This window comes from Chrysemys picta, chromosome 1, assembly GCF_011386835.1.
Source record: "Chrysemys picta bellii isolate R12L10 chromosome 1, ASM1138683v2, whole genome shotgun sequence".
NCBI classification, from domain to species: domain Eukaryota; kingdom Metazoa; phylum Chordata; order Testudines; family Emydidae; genus Chrysemys; species Chrysemys picta.
The window spans coordinates 14,510,473-14,532,266 of NC_088791.1; the positions used below are offsets into that span (position 1 = coordinate 14,510,473).

The following is a 21,794-nucleotide window of genomic DNA, read 5'->3' on the forward strand; positions in this document are numbered from 1 at the left end:
GGGTGCAGACCCAGAGATATATTAAGAAATCCGCTATCAATGTGGCGGAAGGTATGCACAACCTTTTACCCCCACATACCCCCACCGCACCCCCTAATTGTGAATTGTACAACCAGGGTTATATTATAAACAAGAAATAAGTTTATTAACTGCAAAAGGTGAATTTTAAGTGAACATAAGAGATATCAGACAGAACAAAGCAGATTAGTGAGCAAATAAAGTAAAATATGCAAACTAAGCACAATATACTTAAGAAACAGGTCACAAAATGTAATTTCTCACCCTAAATATTGTCACGCGTAGGTTACAGAAAGTCTTGAAAGGCAGCTGCACTGGCCTGCAGCTGGAGATTTCAGGTATTTCCATTCACAGACTGGACGCCCTCACAGCCTGGGTTCAACCCTTCTCCCCTCAGTTCAGTTCTTGCTTCCAGGTGTTTTTCAGTGTCTCTTTGGGTGGGGAGGCAGAGGAGAATCTCGATGATGTCACTCCCCTGCGTGTAGGGCGGGAACCCTTTGTCCCCAAGTGGAAGAACACTGGCATTCCAAGGGATGGACTCAAGGGATGAGGTGACTCAGACCCATGTCTTTGCAGAGCTGTAGCAGCCATTGGAAGACTAAGCTCTTTCACACTCCATTGTCTCTGCTAATGGCCCATTAGCCCTGTCTGGCTTTTCCATTGTTATACCTGAAGGGTTGGTTGGGGGTGACAGCCGAAGTAACACATTTGAAATACAGATCCATAGTTAATATTCCTAACTTCAGATACAGAAATGATACAGGCATACAAATTGGATAATCACATTCAGTAAATCATAACCTTCCCAATGATATCTTACATGAGCCATCTTGCATAAAGTATATCTCAGTTATGTCATAGTCATATCATAAGCATATTTTCAAAAAGAATATGGAGTGAAACGTCACAGTGAGCTCCAGCATTTGTTTTTTTAGTGCTCAAGCACTGTTATAATGAAAGACTCAAGGAGTGTAATCTGTTTAGCATATCAAAGAGAATGTTAAGGGCTGATCAGTCTATAGGTAACAGAAATCTGCTAATAGCAGACGAAGGGAGAGGTTGCTCCAGCCAATCTCTTTCCCCAGGCAAAACTTCAGTGTGCCACCTCCTTCATAAGTTTGTGGCTGGGCACAACCACCTCCATGCCAACACCAAACAGGTTTAGCATCAGAAATGCTCAGCAAGTCATGAGCCCTAGGGGCCCACACACCTCACAGGATGTGCTACCCATGGGGGCCCTGATTGACAGGACATTCCCAATTGGCCTGTACATCCTATTTAACCTGGGGGAGGACACAGGAAGTTTGTGCAGCCAAGCAGTGCCCCAGCTAGCTGCTGTTACAGCTCCTGCTTTCTGGTGGTGCTCCGAATCCCGACCTTGGCTTTACCTCCTGGCTCCAAAACCCACTTTCTGACTGGGCCTCATCCTCTGCTTCTGACTCCTGGTTCCTCACCTGGCATTTGTTGCTTGGCTCCAATACCCAGTTTCTGAATGGACCTTGTTCCCACTTCTGAGTTCTGGTTCCTGACCCCGGATCAACAAATGACTCAGATTCCTGACTTCTAGCCACTAGGCTGGCTGCCCACAACTTGGCCAGACACCCATAACTTGGCCGTGATACAAAGGGACAGGACCTTGGGTCTCCCACCTTTCAAGTGGGATCCCCAAGCCACCAGACTACAGAGGCATTCTCTCCTTTCCTTCTCACTGACGCTCTCTCTGTTTAATTATCTAATATACAGTAGAGTAGCTTCAACGGGAGAGTCTGAGGGCATCCCATATCAACATAACCCATATCTCCGTGGTTAGAGCATACTCATGAAAGGTGGGAGGCCCCCTATTCAAGCCCTTTCTTCCTCTCAAGTGAAGAGGGTAATTGAACCTGGGTCTCCCACAGTCTAGGTCAGTGCTCTAACCAGTGGTCTAAAGTTATAAGGTGGGCAGTTTCATCACCACCACATCCTCCTCCCCCTTCAGGCATTTTGTGTGGATTGAGGCAGGCATGCCTAACTCATTCTCACAAAAAACAACTTAGATGAAAAAAGCTCCCTGATTCCAGAGGAAGGGGTTTCTGTCTGTGGATCACTAGTAGAGCTTGGTACCTCCCTGCAGAACAAATGTAGACAGCTATCTCCATCCAAGGGGTGCGGCTTATAACACACCCTTCACAGCAGCCTCTCCCTTTTCACTATGTAAGAACGGCCATACTGGGTCAGACCAAAGGTCCATCTAGCCCAGCATCCTATCTTCTGACAGTGGCCAATGCCAGGTGCCCCAGAGGGAATGAACAGAACAGGTGATCATCAAATGATCCATGCCCTATCGCCCATTCCCAGCTTCTGGCAAACAGAGGCTAGGGACACCATCCCTGCCCATCCTGGCTCATAACCATTGATGGACCTATTCTCCATGAATTCATCTAGTTCTTGTTTGAACCCTGTTATAGTTTTGGCCTTCACAACATCCTCTGGCAAAGAGTTCCACAGGTTGACTGTGCGTTGTATGAAGAAATACTTCCTTTTGTTTGTTTTAAAACTGCTGCCTATTAATTTCATTTGGTGACCCCTAGTTCTTGTGTTGTGAGAAGGAGTAAATAACACTTCCTTATTTACTTTCTCCACACCAGTCATGATTTTATAGACCTCTATCATATCCCCCGTTAGTTGTCTCTTTTCCAAGCTGAAAAGTCGCAATCTTATTAATCTCTCCTCATTCGGAAACCATTCCATACCCCTAATCATTTTTGATGCCCTTTTCTGAACCTTTTTCAATTCCAATATATCTTTTTTGAGATGCGGCAATCACACCTGCATACAGAATTCAAGATATGGGCGTACCATGGATTTATATAGAGGCAATATGATATTTTCTGTCCTATTATCTATCCCCTTCTTAATGATTCCCAACATTCTGTTAGCTTTTTTGACTAGCTTAGGCGGCTCCACAGGCTAGCACATGGCCTTTTGTGGATTGTGAATCCGGCTGAGACAACCTCTGCCTGCCAATAGTGGGGGGACAGAGTGAGGGCAGCCAGCTTCACCAGTGTTTCTGAGCATGCTCAGTCCATGTAGCATGCCAAGCAGCAAATCTGGGGTGGGGAGGCTTGTGACTCCACATCCCTCCCCCCATTCATCACCTGTGGAATCCTGGCCTTTGTTGCTTTTTAAAATATTTTATCCATGTGACATAGGAGCCTAAATCCTATTCAGACTGTTTGTTCTTTGCGTCTGGAGAAACATAACACTGTGGGATGTCCTGGCATGAAGTGTTCAGCCAGGGCGATCGGTCAGAGCAGTTAGCAAGTGTCAATGGGCTTCCGTTTGCATCCTGAGCATTCAATAATAAAAAAGGGAAGCCTGAAACACACTCCAAAGACAGGAAAATATATCTCTTTTTCCCTGAGCCTCTATGGACTGAGTCAACACTACAGCTGACCATTTCAGACATTTTAGAATGATGTATTCTGGGGCAATTTTAGCGGATCCAAAACAGCAAGGTGATTTTGTTGGAATAACATTCAAGTCAAATCAGACTCAGTATTTCTGCTGCTTTGATACTAAAGTCTTAAGAGTATCCAGAACTGGTGCTGCTTATAATAATTAGGAGCTAGCAATGTCATAAACTGTATCGGGTCCTGTAGGGTAGGTAAAGAAGGGAATGATTTTCCAATACGTGATTTTAAAATGCATTTGTAACTTTGGATTATGCATTTGTTCTGTTGTTGATTGGGAACCTTAGCTTTTTAAGTTTGTGTTGTTGTTTTTCAGTCATTCACATCACTGTTCAGTGCAGAAGAACAGGTCAGTTCCTCAGCAGTGTAAACTATAGAAAAAATCTATGAAAGGCCACATGAGCTGAGGATCTGGCCCATTATATTTTGTCTCATGGCAGTATTTTATTTTCTCCATTTTTTGTATTGTTAATCACCAATACTCTTTGTGTTTTTCCGCTGTTTTCATTTATTTTAAAGGATTTCTTTTTTAAATTAAAAAAAATCATAAGATTTTATTTTACATTCTGATACGTCTTCTAGTTTGTGTCTGTAGATGATTGGATTCCCCTTTCCCCTCCCTGCTACCCCCGGAAGCACATATTTACTCCTCATGTCATGATCCTACCACTCTTCAGTGAAATGTGCTATTTGTAGGACATGAGTAGTGGAATAAAAGAATAAAATGGGGTAGATGGAGGAGTGAATGCTTAGTGCTCCATCAAAGCACCTAACAAGCATTAGCTAATTATACTTTTCAGTAGTTTTATGCAATTGGTTAAGTATACTCCCCATCTGGAGATATTAAGTTACTTGCACAAGGCCACTGAATCAGTCAGTGGCAGAGTTGGGAATAGAACCCAGTAGTTTCCAACTCCTAGACCCATCTATATTTTGCTAATCTATACTATGCCAAGAGAAGAGGGGAAGGACATGGAGGGGAAAAATCTTCTGTTATGTTTTTCATTGGTACAAGCTAGCTACATTTTATTCTTCCTGATCATGAAAACAGCTTCGCTGAATTCAGACAGTCTGATATGCAGAGGGTGTTCCAAAGATGAAACCATATAAGGTCACATTTTTTTAATCTATTCATTTGCAGCAGATCGTCATCCCTCCTTCCCAGAGAAACTGGCTGATCTTCAGCATAGCACAAACCCCTTCTTTTGTGCCAGGCGGTGTGAAAATGTGCTGTGCCACCACTGCCTTTTCATTCCTTTCTGCCCTTTTCCTGCTGAAATATGAATTGGATTTACTGCTGTGCGGGGAGCAGCCTTCCAGCATCAGCAGAACAGAGATAGTGTGGAACTTGCAACATGAAAATGGCTAGACCTCCTACTGGCCATGCTCTCTTAACAACCCCTTGCAGTTAAGGCTTGATGCTTAACATGCAAGTGACCTTGATTCCAGAAACACTACCTTTTCGATGGAGCAGTCTCCCCAGAAGCAGCCCAGATTTGATCCATGTGTGTTAAATGCCTAAAGAATCCATGACGGGTTTATTTTTAGCCCATTACTGTGATACTGAAACAATAAAGTTTTCTAAATGAAAGAGTTGGAAACGTTTTTTTGTATTTTTTTTTTAATCTAGTAATGTAGCTCCCTTGCCTGTATCTCTTTGTCACAGTGCTGTCAAAATGAGTCAGTCAAACACCTAATTTTTGGTGTGATCAGTACTCAAATTCTCTGCATTGGGCTAGAGCCCAATCCTGCCTCATGCTGAGCATCTCTTTCAAGGCACAGAGGACCCTTTCCTCTCTGGCTCAGTGGGAATGGAATTCACTCAGCGCTTAGCAAGACGAGGTCCCTAGTTTTTCTGCAACCACACAAGTTTCCTTCCTGTTGTGCACCTGATATGTGACTGACTCAAACTGACATGCAACTTCCACTATATTAAAAAAGAGTGAAGAAACTCTTAGGAAGACAGCTTCTCAGACAGCAGATAGAAAACTGGGCAGAACAGAGCTTTAAACTCCTCTGATACAGTAAATCACTGTTTGCAAAACACCTAATTTTAAGAGGTAAGAGCTAAGTACCATATTCTTTTTGAGGGGGGTTGTGTGATGCCACAGTAATATAGTTTAGGTGGCTCTTAGATCAGTCAGCATGTTTTCTAAAGTCCAAGATGTTGTTGCTGTGTTTATTGCTGAAAGTGACTGTGATTTTTTTTTTCTCTTATACATAACCAATCTACCACTCTTCTGTGACCGTTAGCATGCAAATATCAGTGGGTGTGAATGTTCCTTTCAGTCTTAGGTCTTCACTGTTGTATTTTACACTTTAGAATGTGTTGTATTTCACTTCCTAGAGTGTTCTAAAGTTGTTTCTCTGCCTGTATTCTTACCTATGGCTATCATCTTGGATTAACAAACTGCCATATGGCACATGGATGTGTATATATAACCACGTTGGTTAACTAGTAGCCACTCATAGGGCTCAGGTGTGTGTGTGTCTGCGTGTTTTAAAATTTCTCTATTTTGTTTGCTTACTCTCTTGATTTTGACAGTGGAATTCTCAATTTGTACAGCCACAAAGCTTCCATTTGAAATGCATTGTTGCAAATTGCCAACTTCTGTGTGTGTGTGTGCGTAGGGGGCGGGGGGGAACTAATTCAACTGTAGTTACAAATATACTGATGTGGAAATGTTTAGCTTCTCTTGGGGGAATTATGTCCTAGGCACTCAGATAAAATGTCCTTTACAATAACTAAAATCTTGAAAAAGCGTCCTGCATTTGAAATTATAGTGTGTTAAATGATTTTTACATGCTTTCCTAATTGTTGAATATAAGTGATAATAATTCATATACCTATGTATTACACTATTAAGGCCTTCCCAAAGTCAGTGGAAAGTCTTCCATTGACTTCAATGAGCTTTGGAACAGGCCCTTTGTGTTTCAGCAATTTTTATCACCCACAAGCCATAGTTTTTATTTTTTTTATCATGGTTCATTGTTTAAAGCACACCCATTATAACCCATTATGGGCTGGATCCCCCAACTCCAGGGGGTAAGGATTACTTACATATTGGAGATGCAGGGTCAGGCCCTATGTGTAAATGCACCTTTTTTTTCCAGTGAACAAATGTGTTTATGAATATCTTACTCTTAACATTTTTAATGCAATGTGATTTTTCAGGGACAGTGGTAAATGTTTTCGGTTTATGATTGTGATAAATAAGTGACTGGGAGGGGAAGGTTGGGAAACAGTGAATTGATTCATGCAGTTGATGAATTACTTCTCCTGACAAAAAGCATGTAGACTAGTCTTCTGACAAAGGTCCCCTTACTGCAGCTGGCCTGATCAAAACCCCACCAGTGTGGATCCAGTTGTAGGATATGGGCATTTACTTCCCTGTTGGATGATATGGCCAGAAATTGTAAAGGAAGTCTGCAGCCCCCATTGGGGCCAGATTTTCAAAACATGAAAACACTGGGTGCTGAGATCTCTGGAAATCTGGCTGAGAGAGACACAATTGGAGCTGTGCACTTCTGAAAATCTGATGCTCTGATACCCACATGTCCTGTCTCTACACAACCAGCAAAATACAATTAACAAAACCATGTGTGGGGATGGTGTCCCTAGCCTCTGTTTGCTAGAAGCTGGGAATAGATGACAGGGGATGGATCACATGGTGATTACCTGTTCTGTTCATTCCCTCTGGGGCACCTGGCATTGGCCACTGTCAGAAGACAACATACTGGGCTAGATGGACCTCTGGTCTGACCCAGTATGGCCGTTCTTATGTTCTTATGATATTGTATTAAAAATGCTGTTTGCTTTATTTAGAAGCAATACTGTTCAACCTCATTTATCTGAATCTCTGTTATCTGCAAGTCCCTCTGATCCAAAACAGGCAGTTTCCTCTATGTTTATTAATTACACTACAAATTCCCTTGGTCATGCTGAGCTGCAATTTATTCAATGTCCCCACCACAACATTGAGGTAATTGAGATTCTGCCATGTTCACTGTTCTTTTTTTGGGGGGGGGGGGGGAGGGTGTTTTATTTGTGGGGGGAAAGGGAAATCAAGCCCCAAATTTCTGTATAAAGTTTAAATAAAGGAAATACTGTTAATACTTTTTTCTATATAACATTGGGCCAAATACTCCAGCTGTGTGAAAATTGGCCTGTCTGCATTGATGAAGCTTCGCTGATTTATATCAGCTGAAGATCTGGCCCCAAACTGAGGACTTATACCGTGCCCTATTAACATTAAACATAAAATGATACTCTCTACCATAGTTTTAATAGGAAGAGACAGCTGCCAAAATTCAACAGGTGCTGTACAAGTAAATCTAGGAATAATAATTAATACATCTGGTTTTGCATGATTTTTTATAAATTATTTAACAATTTTATGCTGTTCCCCCTCTGCCCCCAGTTTTTAACTGAAATCTGAAATGGGAGGGGGGGTATTTTCCCCCTTCTTTCTCTGTCCTTTCATGTACCCCTTTCCTTTTTCCATTTTTGCCCCTGAGAAAGGGGGAAACAAAATAATTTCATTTTTTGAGAACTCAGAAATTTTAACAGAAAAAAATCCTCCCACAAATTTTTATGTAGTTAAAAACGCCGTTTTTCATTGGCATTGTTTTCATTAAAAAGGTTTCAACCAGCTCTAATAATGATTGAATTGAATAATAACATTATGCCTGAGAGGTACTGATGGCTGCATGACTATCAAACCTCTTTGAGAGTGAATGTGAACTTACCCTTACATGAACATAACTGTCAGGACAGGTTAATCACAAGCCCCTAGCTAAGATAAAAGGGGCAGTGAACCCACACAGGAGTTTTGGACTGAAGCTTTTGCAAAGTATTGTTTTGGGTAAGGGGTGTGTGTGTGGGGTGGGAAATACAAGCCAGAGGCAAAAAGCAAGACAGCCAAGCAGCAGTCTGAGAGTATGGGGTATCACCCTGGGGAAAGCTAAAGAGAATTCTGCTGAATGGTGCTAGCTAAAGAGGCTTAGGCAGTAATTTAAGAAACTGCGCCTTTTGTTCTTGGATCATCCTTTCTTCGGAGAAGTAGGACTTTGTACGTTCCTTGTAAAGAAACAAAATTGCATCACATAAAATACCAACAGGAACAACCTATAAGGCCCCAGACTTTGACTTGTTGCTGAGGTCAAAAAGGGATAACACTAACAGTTTACTGATAATTGTCAGGGTGCATAAACCCTACACAGGCAGAGAAAGGGTTAACAGGAGCCTAAGAATACAGTTAACCCACCTAGTGGGACCTGGAGATAATTCAGCTATCAGGTCCAGCTGGGAAAGGAGTTATGTTTTCCTTAAAAGGCTGGGAAAGCGCCTTTGCGTGGAGGAGACCCAGGGAAAGGGTAGTTTGGAGTGTCTTCTCTGTGGGGAAAGGAACTACAGCTAGTCAGTAGGAAGGAACTGGCCCTGAAGGGAGAAGGTAGCAGAGGTGAAGGAGACTCCTAAAGTATGCCTGGGAGAAGGAGGATTCCAGGAAAGAATCCTAGAGTCTATGGCTTGGGAAGAGCTAGGCTGCCAGGAGGAAATGTCTTGAGAGGCAGTGATCTACATAAGAATGACCATACTGAATTGGGCCAAGGATCCATCTAGCCCAGCATCCTGTCTTCCGACAGTGGCCAATGCCAGGTGCCCCAGAGGGAATGAACAGAACAGGTAATAATCAACTGATCCATCCCCTGTTGCCCCTTCCCAGCTTCCAGCAAACAGAGGCTAGGAATACCATCCCTGCCCATCCTGGCTAATAGCCATTCATGGACTTATCCTCCATGAATTTATCTAGTTCTTTTTTGAACCCTGTTATAGTCTTGTCCTTCACAACATCCTCTGGCAAGGAGTTCCACAGGTTGACTGTGTGTTGTGTGAAGAAATACTTCCTTTTGTTGTTTTAAACCTGCTGCCCAGGGCCGGCTCCAGGGTTTTGGCTGCCCCAAGCAGCCAAAACAAAAAACCAAAAAAACCAACCAAACAAACAAAAAAGCCACGATTGCGATCTGCGGCGGCAATTCGGCGGGAAGTCCTTCACTCCCAGGTGGAGTGAGGGACCGTCCACCGAATTGCCGCCGAATACCTGGACCTGCCGCCCCTCTCCAGAGCGGCCGCCCCAAGCACCTGCTTGAGAAGCTGGTGCCTGGAGCTGGTCCTGCTGCTGCCTATTAATTTCATTTGGTGACCCCTAGTTCTTGTGTTATGAGAAGGAGTAAATAACACTTCCTTATTTACTTTCCCTATACCAGTCATGATTTTATAGACCTCTATCATATCCCCCCTTAGTCATCTCTTTTTCAAGCTGAAACATACCAGTCTTATTAATTTCTCCTCATACGGAAGCCGTTCCATACCCCTAATCATTTTTGTTGACCTTTTCTGAACCTTTTCCAATTCCAATATATCTTTTTTGAGATGGGGCGACCATATCAGCATCAGTATTCAAAATGCGGGCGTATCATGGATTTATATAGAGGCAATATGATATTTTCTGTCCTATTATCTATCTCTTTCTTAATAATTTCCAACATTCTGTTCACTTTTTTGACTGTTGCTGCACATTGAGTGGATGTTTTCAGAGAACTATCCAGAATGACTCCAAGATCTCTTTCTTGAGAGGTAACAGCTAATGTAGACCCCATCATTTTATATGTATAGTTGGGATTATGTTTTCCAATGTATAAGAGTGGGGGGGAAAGCTCTGCAGAGCCCAGGAAGGGGGCTAAGAGACTATCAAGGACTGAGCCCAGGAAGGGTAGAAGAGCTGATGGTCCTCTGTGTCTTGCCCCTTCAGGGGTACCCAAAGTCCATACTCAAGATTTCAGTGTAATCTAGCTGTAGACTTTGTCACTACACCAGAGAAACTCCAATGAGAAGAGTGAGATGGAACAGCTATAATACTGGGATTTTACCACAAGGGGATTCTTTGGAGGGTGAGGCCTGTCACGACAACATCACAATACTTTCCTTGGGAATCATTCATTTTCATGGAGTATTTGATACAGTTGATTAAACATATCCCTTTTAATAGAGTTTAAGGCCAAAATGGGCCATTAGATCATCTAAATCAGTGGTGCGCAATCTACGGCCTGCAGGCTGCACGCGGCCTGTCGGAGTAATTTGCTGGCGGGCCGCGAGTCAGTTGGTTTATATTGACCATCCACCGGCATGGCCACTCCCAGTGGCCGCCGTTCACTGGTCCCGGCCAATGGGAGCTGCAGGAAGTGGCACAGGGTGTTTCGCAACCCGCCAGTGGATTACCCTGATGGGCTGCGTGTGGGCCACAGGTTGCCCACCACTGATCTAGAGTCTAGACTGATCTCCAGTATATCAAAAATCCACTAAATTTCACCCAGTTACCCCTGTATTGAACCCAGTAACTTGTGTTTGAGGAAAGTATATTTTTCCAAAAGGAATCCAGCCTTGATTTGAAGATTTCAGGAGATGGAGAATCCACCACTTCCCTTGGTAGTTTTATTCCATATTGCACTTGCCTGTCAGTCCCTCTTTCTCTTTGACTTTCTTTCTCCCTTCTCAAGAAGACCCATTGCTCATCCAGATCCCTCCAAACACAGAACTTGATCATTGAGAGGGGGCCATGCAGCTGGACCATGCACCTCATTGATTTCAAGGGGGCTCAGGATAGGTATACGGGTCTGCCTGTGTGGTTCTCTTGGCAGGACTGGGACTGCAGTTTGAGAGCTGTTAGATCTGTGTGAGAGGATCAAAACAGTAGAACCACTGGTGTGTGGTTTTTCTCTTTACCGTGAGGGGCTGTCAGCATTGCCCTATCTGCATAACTGTCAGAACCCCGAAGATGCTAATGTGTTTCCCGTCTCTTGGTTGCATTCAGTCTGTTTTAAGGGATTCAGGTTGCTGTGAAAATGCATCCAAGTTTGTTCTTTCCCCCCCTCTGCCTCCTTGCCCCACCTCAAATATTTTAGTAAGTGTTTCTGGTTTCTTCATCGTTTTCTTGCTCACTTGCCAAAATGATGAACATGGGAGACTCCAGCTAGGTTTAGAAGGAAAGCTGACACCCTTTAGGAGTTCCATCTGTCTAACTGTAGCAGGTGCTTTCTCAAGTACAGTAACTGTTGTTACTAAGTCAGCTGGAGGATGTGTTGATACTTTAGTCTGCAGTTTGGTTGGTTGGTTTTTGGTTTTCAGCCAGATTCTGTATGACTAAAATCAACGGGGCCAGCTGAGGGGTAACACTTACTCACCCTGAGTTGTATCTATCTGACTCTAGCCTTTTATGTATAGCTACATTACTGCACCTTAGCAACTTTTTAAATAAGAATAAATATTTGCAGTAGTAGTAAGTTAGAGCTAACTTGTTTAGAGATAGATGGAGAAGATAGTAGGGCGCATGTTGACCTGTGAATCAGTCTGCTTCTCCCCCCTCCAAATAGAGCAGAAGTATAAACAAACTCAGGACCCAATCCTGTTTCTCTTAAATGAGGGGCAAAAGCCCCACTGGCTTCAAATAAGTGCAGGATCAGGTCCTAACTAGGGTTGCCAACTTTCTAATGGCAGAAAACCAAACGCTCCTGCCCTCTCTCTGAGGCCCCACCCCTGCTTGCTCCATCCTCCCTCCCTCTGTTGCTCACTCTCCTCCACCCTCACTCACTTTCACCAAGCTGGGGCAGGAGGGGGTGAGGGCTCCGGATGGGGGTGCGGGATCTGGGGTGGGGCTGGGGCTGAGGGGTTTGGAGTGTGGGAGAGGGCTCCTGGCTGTGGCAGGGGTTTGGGGTGTGGGGGGAGAGGTGAGGACTCCAGCTGGGGGTATAGACTCTGGGGTGGGGCTGCGGATGAGAGGTTTGGGGTGCAGGAAGGGGATCTGGGCTGGGGCCGAGGGGTTCAGAGTGAAGGAGAGGGTGCAGGCTCCAGCTGGGATTGTAGGCTCTGGGGTGGGGCTGCGGATGAGGGGTTTGGGGTGCAGGAGGGGGCTCTGGGCAGGGTGTTGAGGTGGGCTCCAGGAGGGAGTTTGGGTGTGGGAGGGGACTCCGGGCTGGGGCTGAGGGGGTTCGGAGGGAGGGAGGGGGTGCAGGCTTCAGCTGGGATTGTAGGCTCTGGATGAGGGGTTTGGGATGCGGAGGGGACTCCAGGCTGGGGCAGGAGGTTGAGGTGTGGGGGGAGGGTTCAGGGTGCAGGGTCCCGAAGGCGCTTACTGCGGCTCCCAGGAAGGAGCTACCAGATCCCTGCAGCCCCTAGACACATGGGCAGCCAGGGAGGCTCCTTGCGTTGCCTTCGCACCCACAGGTGTCACCCCTGCAGCTCCCATTGGTCACAGTTCCAATGGGAGCTGTGGAGCTGGCACTGGGGATGGGGGGCAGCACATGGAGCCTCCCTGGCCACCCATGCACATAGGGCAGGGGTTCTCAAATTGGCTGTCATGACCCCTCGGGGGTCTTGAGGTTATTACATGGGGGAGGGTCACGAGCCATCAGCCTCCACCGCCAAACCCTGCTTCTCTTCCAGCATTTATAATAGAGTTAAATATAAAAAATGTGTTTTTAATTTATAAGGGGGGGGGGTCACACTCAGAGGCTTGCTGTGTGAAAGGGGTCACCAGTGCAAAAGTTTGAGAACCACTGGCCTAGGGGCTGCAGGGACCTGGAGGCCTCTTCCAGGAGCCGTGCGGAGCTAGGGCAAGCAGGAACCCTGCCGTAGCCCCTGGCTCCCACTGCGCCGCTGACCAGACTTTTAACGGCCCGGTTGGCGGTGCCGACCAGACCCGCCGGGGTCTCTTTTTGACCGAGCGTTCTGGTCAAAAACCAGACACCTGCCAACCCTAGTCCTAACAATGAGAAGCATTTAAAAACGCTAGACCAAGATATCTAAAAATTCTCCTGCTACTTAAATACATGGCCTGATTTTATCAAAGGTGCTGAGCGCCCAGCAGCTCCATCACTTATATAAAAGCTACTAGTCATGGGCCACATTATAGGCATCCCCTTATGCCCCATCTGCAGAGCTGCTACATTCCCATCCTGGAGTGGGTGAATGAGAGGAGGTGGGGACTGGGCTGACCCTTGCCTTCATTTTTCCCCCCCTCGGCCCCCAAATGCACTGGCCAGCGTGGCAGGAAACATACACTTATGGCAGGTATAGATCTGAGCAGTTCACTTCCTCCCTGGAGCAGTGAGGGACCAGGATGGAGCCTGTATTTCAGAGTCCTCCTGGGGCAGCACAACATCATGTTGCTTCTTATTTTGGGCTCATGGCAAAGCCATGATTAAGCCCTTCCTGGAAGCAGCGGATTTTTGAAAATTCTACTGCATCGGCACTGCTCTAGGGACTGATCTTACACAGTACTATGCATTGCCTCACTCCCAGCTCCTTAGCTGCTGCTATTCTTAATCATTTGTATAGTTGGTGAGCTTATAGGGCTCTTCACCTAGTCATCTTCCTTGCCCAAAACAGCTGAGAGCTAAGGCCTGTGTTTCATTCGCAAAGAGGGAAGCCCAGGTCCTGCAAACCTTGTGTAATCCGCACAACTCCTGGGTGTGGTCCTCTGTCCCCTCTAGTGGCACCAAGACCACTTAGAAACGAGTGAGTCTGCTGCAGCGTTAGCTAAGGGCCACGTGGCTTTTAGCTCATGCAGTGGAGGCTCATGCATTTAGCGCCAGAACTCCCAGGTTCAATCCCCACCTGCACATCTACCAATGTGATATGTGCCAGCAATGCCCCTCTGCCATGTACATTGGCCAAACCAGACAGTCTCTACATAAAAGAATAAATGGACACAATTCAGACGTCAAGAATTATAACATTCAAAAACCAGTTGGAGAACACTTCAATCTCCCTGGCCACTCGATTACAGACCTAAAAGTGGCAATATTACAACAAAAAAACCCTTCAAAAACAGACTCCAACGCTAGACTGCTGAATTGGAATTAATTTGCAAATTGGACACCATTAAATTAGGCTTGAATAAAGACTGGGAGTGGATGGGCCATTACACAAAGTAAAACTATTTCCCCATCCTTATTCTCCCCCCCCCCCCCAACAGTTCCTCATATCTCCTTGTCAATTGCTGGAAATGGGCCATTTTCATTACCACTACAAAGGGTTCTTTTTCTCTCCTGCTGATAAAAGCTCACCTTAACTGATCACTCTCCTTATAGTGTGCATGGTAACACCCATTGTTTCATGTTCTCTGTGTGTGTGTGTGTGTGTGTGTGTGTGTGTGTGTGTATATATATATATATATATATATATGTATATATATACACACACACACATCTTCCACTACATGCATCCGATGAAGTGGGCTGTAGCCCACGAAAGCTTTTGCTCAAATAAATTTGTTAGTCTCTACGGTGCCACAAGTACTCCTGTTCTTTTTGCGGATACAAACTAACACAGCTGCTACTCTGAAACCCTGTTCCCAGAGAGTAGTTATCAATGGATTACACTCAAGCTGGAAGGGCATATCAAGTGCGGTCCTGCAGGGATCAGTTCTGTTCAATACCTTCATTAATGATTTAGATAATGGCATAGAGAGTACACTTATAAAGTTTGTGGATGATACCAAGCTGGGAGGGGTTGCAAGTGCTTTGGAGGATAGGATTAAAATTCAAAATGATCTGGACAAACTGGTGTAAATAGGATGAAATTCAGTAAGGATAAACGCAAAGTACTCCACTTAGGAAGGAACAATCAGTTGCACACACACAAAATGGGAAATGACTTCCTAGGAAGGAGTACGGCAGAAAGGGATCTGGGGGTCACAGTGCATCACAAGTTAAATATGAGTCAACAGTGTAACACTGTTGCAAACAAAAGCAAACCTCATTCTGGGATGTATTAGCAGGAGTGTTGTAAGCAAGACACAAAAAGTAATTCTTCTGCTGTACTCTGCACTGATTAGGCCTCAAGTGCCCAGTTCTGGGTGCCACATTTCAGGAAAAATGTGGACAAATTGGAGATCAAAGGTCAATTTGACCTATGAAGGAAGATTGGAAAAAAATGGGTCTGTTTAGTCTGAAGAAGAGAAGACTAAGGGGGGACAGGATAATAGTTTTCAAGTACATAAAAGGATGTTAAAAGGAGAAGGGAGAAAAATTGTTCTTGTTAACCTCTGAGGATAGAACAAGAAGTAATGGGCTTAAGTTGAAGCAAAAGTAGTTAGGTTGGACATTAGGAAAAACTTTGTGTCAGGTTTGTTAAGCTCTGGCATAAATTGCCTAGGGAGGTTGCGGAATTTCCGTCATTGGAAATTTTCAAGAGCAGGTTAGACAAACACCTGCCAAGGATGGTCTAGATCATACTTAGTCCTCCCTTGAGTACAGGCGACTGGACTCGAAGACCCTCTAGAGCAGTGGTTCTCAACCCGTGGGGCATGCAGCCCAATTACCACACAGCTGTGGCCTACTTCAGCTGTGTGCTAAAGGCTGCCTGAGGGCCTGGGTTCCCAGCTGCCCAGTGCGGGGTGTCCGAGCTGCCCTGCTGCCAGTGTGGAGGGGTCTGGCCAGGCTGTCCCACCACCCAGCACAGCAGGGGCGGGGTCCAGGTTGGAGCTGCTGGCCCGTGGTCCAGGTTGGGGCTGCTGGCCCACTCCACGTGGCAGGAGTCCAGGGTTGGGGCTGCCGCCGGCCCCATGGGGTCAGGGGTCCAGGGCTGCCAGCGGGCCCCATGGGGTCTGGGGCTCCTGGCCAGCCCTGTGGGGTCTGGGTCAGCCACCTGGCCCTGTGAACTCCGGGGCCCGGGTTAGCATGGCGGAGTTAGCAGGATTTCCAGCTGCCCCACTGCCTGACTTGGAGGGGTCTGGCCACAGTGCCTTGCCGCCCAGCACAGTAGAGTTGGGGCTGCCGGCCCGCCCTGCGTGGTGGGAGTCTGGGGTTGGGGCTGCCGGCAAGCTCCGCGGATTCAGGGGTTGGGTCCTGGATGAGCAGCCAACCCGCCCCGCCCTGCCCCGCCCCCCGTGGCAGAGGTCCTGGGCTGCCCACCGGCCATGTGAACTCCAGGGTCGCAGTGTGGGGCTGCTGGCCACCCTGCGTGGCGGGGTCCAGAGCAGCCACACGGCAAGGGTCCAGGGCGAGCTGCCGACCTGGTCCGCATGGTGGGGCATCCGGGGCAGCCGCCTGGCCTCAAAGCGTCCGGGGTCCGGGGCAGCTGCACGGCGGGGACCAGAGGCCGGGGTGGGCAGCTGGCCATGCACCGCAGCGAGGGTTGGGGGCAGGGCTGCCACTGCTCTGCCACCCAGCCCCTGCAGCCCAGGTAACACATTGTGGGCCTCGTATGTAATCAGTTGAGAATCACTTCTCTAGAGGTCCCTTCCTGTCCTATGATTCTATAATTTAGGCACCTAACTCCTCCTTGTGAATTTAGCCCCAAGTCCAACATTAAGGTGCCACAGACATTCAGAAAACGACCACTCATCTACTGCCTAACCCTGTAGGCACCTACATTGACCAGACACCAGTTTCTGCCACTGGGCGTGCACAAAGCCACTTACATCCTGATGCTGCCAAACTGCTTGGTGCCTACCTCACACCTAAGTCCCAGTGGGATTCTCAAATAGGTGTTCCTCCCTCTCTCACCTGTGCGACCCAATCCAGTATGTGTGCCCCACACAAAAGTTGGTGCCTGCCTTGTACGGCCCTGTGGTTGGGGCACTCACTTAGGAGATGAGAGCTGGATTTAAGTCCCTGCTCTAAATCAGGCTGGGGACGGGGGCGTTGTTTGGTTGGTTTCCTCCTTCCCACCCCACCCAAAGAAAGGACTGACCTGGTCGGGGTACTTAACTTCAGGAGTGGGTTTATGGCTGTAAATACTGAGCAGCATTAGGAGCCTAACCTCTGTCCGGCCCCTCTCCTCAGCATTTCCTATTGGCAAGCATGGGCAGCTCTCCACTTCTGTGAATTAGGAGCGTCACTCAGGAGTTTGAATTCCATTAGGTGGCAGGGTGCTTAAGAGCTAGGTGTTGCAACAATCACAGCTTAAGTCCCCAATGTGAGTCTAACCCTTCATCTTTCTGTGCCCCAGTAAAATGGGGATAACAGAGCTGGTTGGGATTTTTTTTTTTAACTAAACTTTTTTTTCCCCACCCAAAATGCCAATTTATCAAAATCAAAACACTGAGAAACAGGGTCTGATCCAATGAGGCTCCTGTCTCAAAACACATTTTGGAAAATAAATGATTTCGCTTTTTGAAATTTCAAAAATGTTGAAAGGGGAAGTTTTGACAAAGTTTCTTTTTTTCGAGTCAAAACAACTTTTCATTTTGAAATCTTTAACAAATTTGTACAACAAAAGGTGAAAGAGCGAAATCAAAATGAAACGTTTTGAAATTATCAAAACACAAAGTTTCGATTGATCTGAACCAACTTTTATTTTTGACTTTTTTGGCCTGCTTCGGGATGAGAATGCTTCTAAAAAAATCCTTGTGGGACAGGAAACCCATTTTCCTCCCAGTCCTAGATAATATCACTTCCCTTCCTCACAGAGGTGTGGTGAGGATAAATACATTAAAGATTGCAAAGTGCCCAGATACTACAGTAATAGGGGTCAGATAAGTTCTGTGCAGTGCAATGTGCCCTCAATTTCCGCTGTGCATGTTCAGAACCTTGCAGGACCCTTAGTTTTTAAGGGCTTTACAGCAAAGACACATCTGCTGCTCACACTGATAGTGCTCAATAAATAAGAATAATGAGACATTCCCTTAGCCATGTGTGACAATGCGGTTCTGGCGGAACCCAACTGAGAGTGCCAACTCAGGACAAATTGCTCAAATAGGGCAGTTACAGCCCAAGGCTGGGGTTTTTTCCACCTCTAAGGCAAACCAAACCAGCCAGACTAAGAGGACTTCAGTCTCACCCCACTGGCTAACCGCAAGTCTCACAAGCAATCTCCTTAGACACTCCAGTTTCCCAGTATTACCACCAGTACCACTCGTTATGGGGACAAATGGTTATGAAAACCAATACCCCAGTAAAAGAAAAAGGTTCTCCTGATCCCAAAGGACCAAGCCCCAGACCCAGGTCAATATACAAATCAGATCTTACCCACAAATCACGCTGTTGCCAATCCTTTAGAATCTAAAATCTAAAGGTTTATTCATAAAAGGAAAAAGATAGAGATGAGAGTTAGAATTGGTTAAATGGAATCAATTACATACAGTAATGGCAAAGTTCTTGGTTCAGGCTTGCAGCAGCGATGGAATAAACTGCAGGTTCAAATCAAGTCTCTGGAATACATCCCCCGCTGGGATGGGTCCTCAGTCCTTTGTTCAAAGCTTCAGCTTGTAGCAAAGTTCCTCCAGAGGTACGAAGCAGGATTGAAGACAAGATGGAGATGAGGCATCAGCCTTATATAGTCTTTTCCAGGTGTAAGAACACCTCTTTGTTCTTACTGTGGAAAATTACAGCAACATGGAGTCTGGAGTCACATGGGCCAGTTCCTGCATACTTTGCTGAGTTACAAGGCGTATCTGCCTTCTCTCAATGGGTCCATTGTATAGCTGATGGTCCTTAATGGGCCATCAAGCAGGCTAGGCAGAGCTAACACCAGTTTGTCTGGGATGTCACCCAGCAGCATAGCATAAGTTTGAAATACAGACAGTATAGAGCCAATATTCATAACTTCAACTACAAAAGTGATACACACATATAGACAGCATAATCATAACCAGTAAACCATAACCTTGTCTTAGACACCCCATTTGACCCCCTTTATACAAGATTTGCGTGCCACTACAGGACCTTGGTTGCAACAATGATCTATATGGTCCCAGATTATATCAATAACGTCACACCCCCAACGCAAAATTGATGCAGGAAGGGATGACACAAACATCACTGACTGCATCCCAAGAGCTCCCCATCCTTGGGTTTATCTCACTATGGCTTAGCTGGCTAAAGAACAACCGAAATGGTTTATCAAAATTGTGTTCAACAACATGATTGAACCTCTTTACAAACAAGGTAAAACTTGGTTAGAACAATAGTGGATTGGATCTGCTCTTGCAGCATGGTTCCTGTATGTCTCATGTGACCTTGCCAAGAGCTAAAGAAAACAGCTACTTTATCCATACAAGCTCGGGCAAATGTTTGGAACCCAATTAACATCAAATAAATGCAGATATTAATGATGTTCATAGTACAGGAATCTTGGCATTTAGCCATGAAGGCAATATGGTAGTGTGCCTTAGTTTCCCTTCTCATACAGTACATTAGGTCTGGAATGTCTTTTCTCCTGTGAAAAGTTCCAATACTGTTTACAGGCATCAACTGTGAAACATTAGTATAGCAAGGCCTTTTAACATAAAGTGTGTTCTCATGTATTCCTTTTAACATGTTCAAGGGATTTTCCAACAGATTAGGAACATTGTACATTCTTACAGTTCTTGGTAATAGCAACACATCAGTTACAAAATTACCATTAGCATTAACAACCAATCCATTGCAAGTGTCCATCTACAATCATGGTTGTCATGCCACACCTTTGGCTCAATACCATTGGAGTTTGGGCATTTTAGGGTTAACCTGTGGCTTTCCTTTGCCAAATTCAGTTTTCTCTTTCCTCCTTGTCCTGCAGGATCACACCCTGATTTTTCTTGCTTAACAGAATTTACTGGCTGATGGGGTGGGCTCTCTATGCTAACAGCTATTAGCAAGTCCTTCCCCTCCCAGCCAGACAAGTAATTTGCATTACCACAGACAGAAGCCAGTCCACCAGTTTTCATATCCTTAACTGTTATCATTTCCAAGGCTGGACTCTGTCTTAAAGAGATACCACACAAATCCAAAGAGTCTGAGGGTGAGAGTTTGCTTGCTCTCCCCTGCATCCTCAAGCATTTAGCCATAAAACTGTTCTGCTTTGAAACACCAGTAACCAAATCTGTCCTCAGACCCTGAAGCACAGACTGCTCACTTAAAGAATTAGAATGGAGACATTCCTGTTCCAACACCATTGTCTTCCCAACAAGCTGGCCACACACAGCCACTCGGTTATAGGGCTGCTCAACTTTCTTAACAGCTCTTACTCCATCTGAGACCTTCTCAAAGCTACCCACACTGGATCTTTCGAAAGGAAAGTCAGTGGATCCATTCACAACAGAAAATTTCTGGCTGTTAGGAACTGAAACTTCCTTGATTAAATTACTCTCACACCCTTCATTTGCAGGGAACTGCTTGCACAAATTACCATGAGGATTCCTTTCCCCAGGAGCTTTTTTAAGCAGCAAATCACCCCTCACAGAAATTCTGCCCTTACCCTCTTCACCTAGGGCTTGCTCTAAAGGAACACTTTCCTGAGCAACAACAGACTTTTTCTGGGTCTTACTTACATCCAGGATCTCCTTTGGCCCATCAGGCAGATTTCTACACAATCCCCTTTCAGGCAAACCCATAGACTTCCTAGATGAAAGGTTAGAAACATTTCCCTTTCCTTTGCCACACACAAGTTTAGGAATCCTTTCCTTCTTGCTACAAATTTCCACACCATCAGTAGGTAACACAACCAAATCACCTGCATGCTCTCCGTGTGCCCCGGCTAGGGTATTACCCTGATTAGACCGTGTTGCTACACCCTTTACCAACCACACACTAGCAATAGGCAAAATACAAGCACCAGAATTGTCTGGTCTCTGGGATTTTGCTAAGACACTAACTGTATGCAACTTAGTTACAGTGCCATTCTCCCCAGCAGACACAGACTTAGGACCATTCCCTTCCTGGGCTTTAGTTGAATTCAGAACCAACTTTGAGACAACTGCACTATTCTCAACCATCACAGGCTGAAAGGCACCTTTTTTACCAGACACATAGCTCGGGATTTCATTTCCCTTGTCCCAGCACACAGGGCTGTTCACAGACAACTGCTTGGAGACTGAGGTAGCTTCCTCCATAGGCAAGTCAATACCCCTGACAGACACAGGCACATTTCCTTCACTGTCACTATTCTCCACACAGGAAACAGGTAAGGTATAGGGACATTCATCTTCCCCTCTCCCTGCCTTCCCAAACTGCTGACTAGACAAAGCCATCAGCTCACAAGGCCGCCTTGGCTCCTCCAAACTTTTCCTGCCTTCCTCTCCTTTGTCCCAGCACACAGGGCTGATTACAGACAAAGACTGGGAGAGTGGGGCAGCTTCCTTACCAGGCACCTTGCCACTCCCAGCAGATAAACTGCTCTTTTTACTACACTGAGCCACTGCCAGCAAATCACAGTTACCCTTTTCAGATTCACTTTTACAAGCTGTACTAGCCACCAAAGCATCACCCATCAAAAATCCACCCTTTCCTTCCTCAGTTAGGGCTTCCACCTGACCATCCTCTTTAGTCTGCTCCAGAGAAACA

General features: G+C 45.7%; 1 protein-coding gene across 4 annotated transcripts in view; it reads left to right on the plus strand.

The window, feature by feature from the left end:
- Positions 1–5,129: 5,129 nt before the first annotated feature.
- The window catches only part of CELF2 (CUGBP Elav-like family member 2), a 777,520-nt gene continuing 760,855 nt past the window's right edge, over positions 5,130–21,794 (plus strand). Inside the window, exon 1 of one of the 4 annotated variants that reach the window (XM_065551657.1) lies at positions 5,130–5,530. The gene's annotated coding sequence lies outside the window, so the exon portion shown is untranslated. The remainder of the gene's footprint in view (positions 5,531–21,794) is intronic. The other 3 variants (XM_065551194.1, XM_065551355.1, XM_065550601.1) reach the window with 3 other exon arrangements.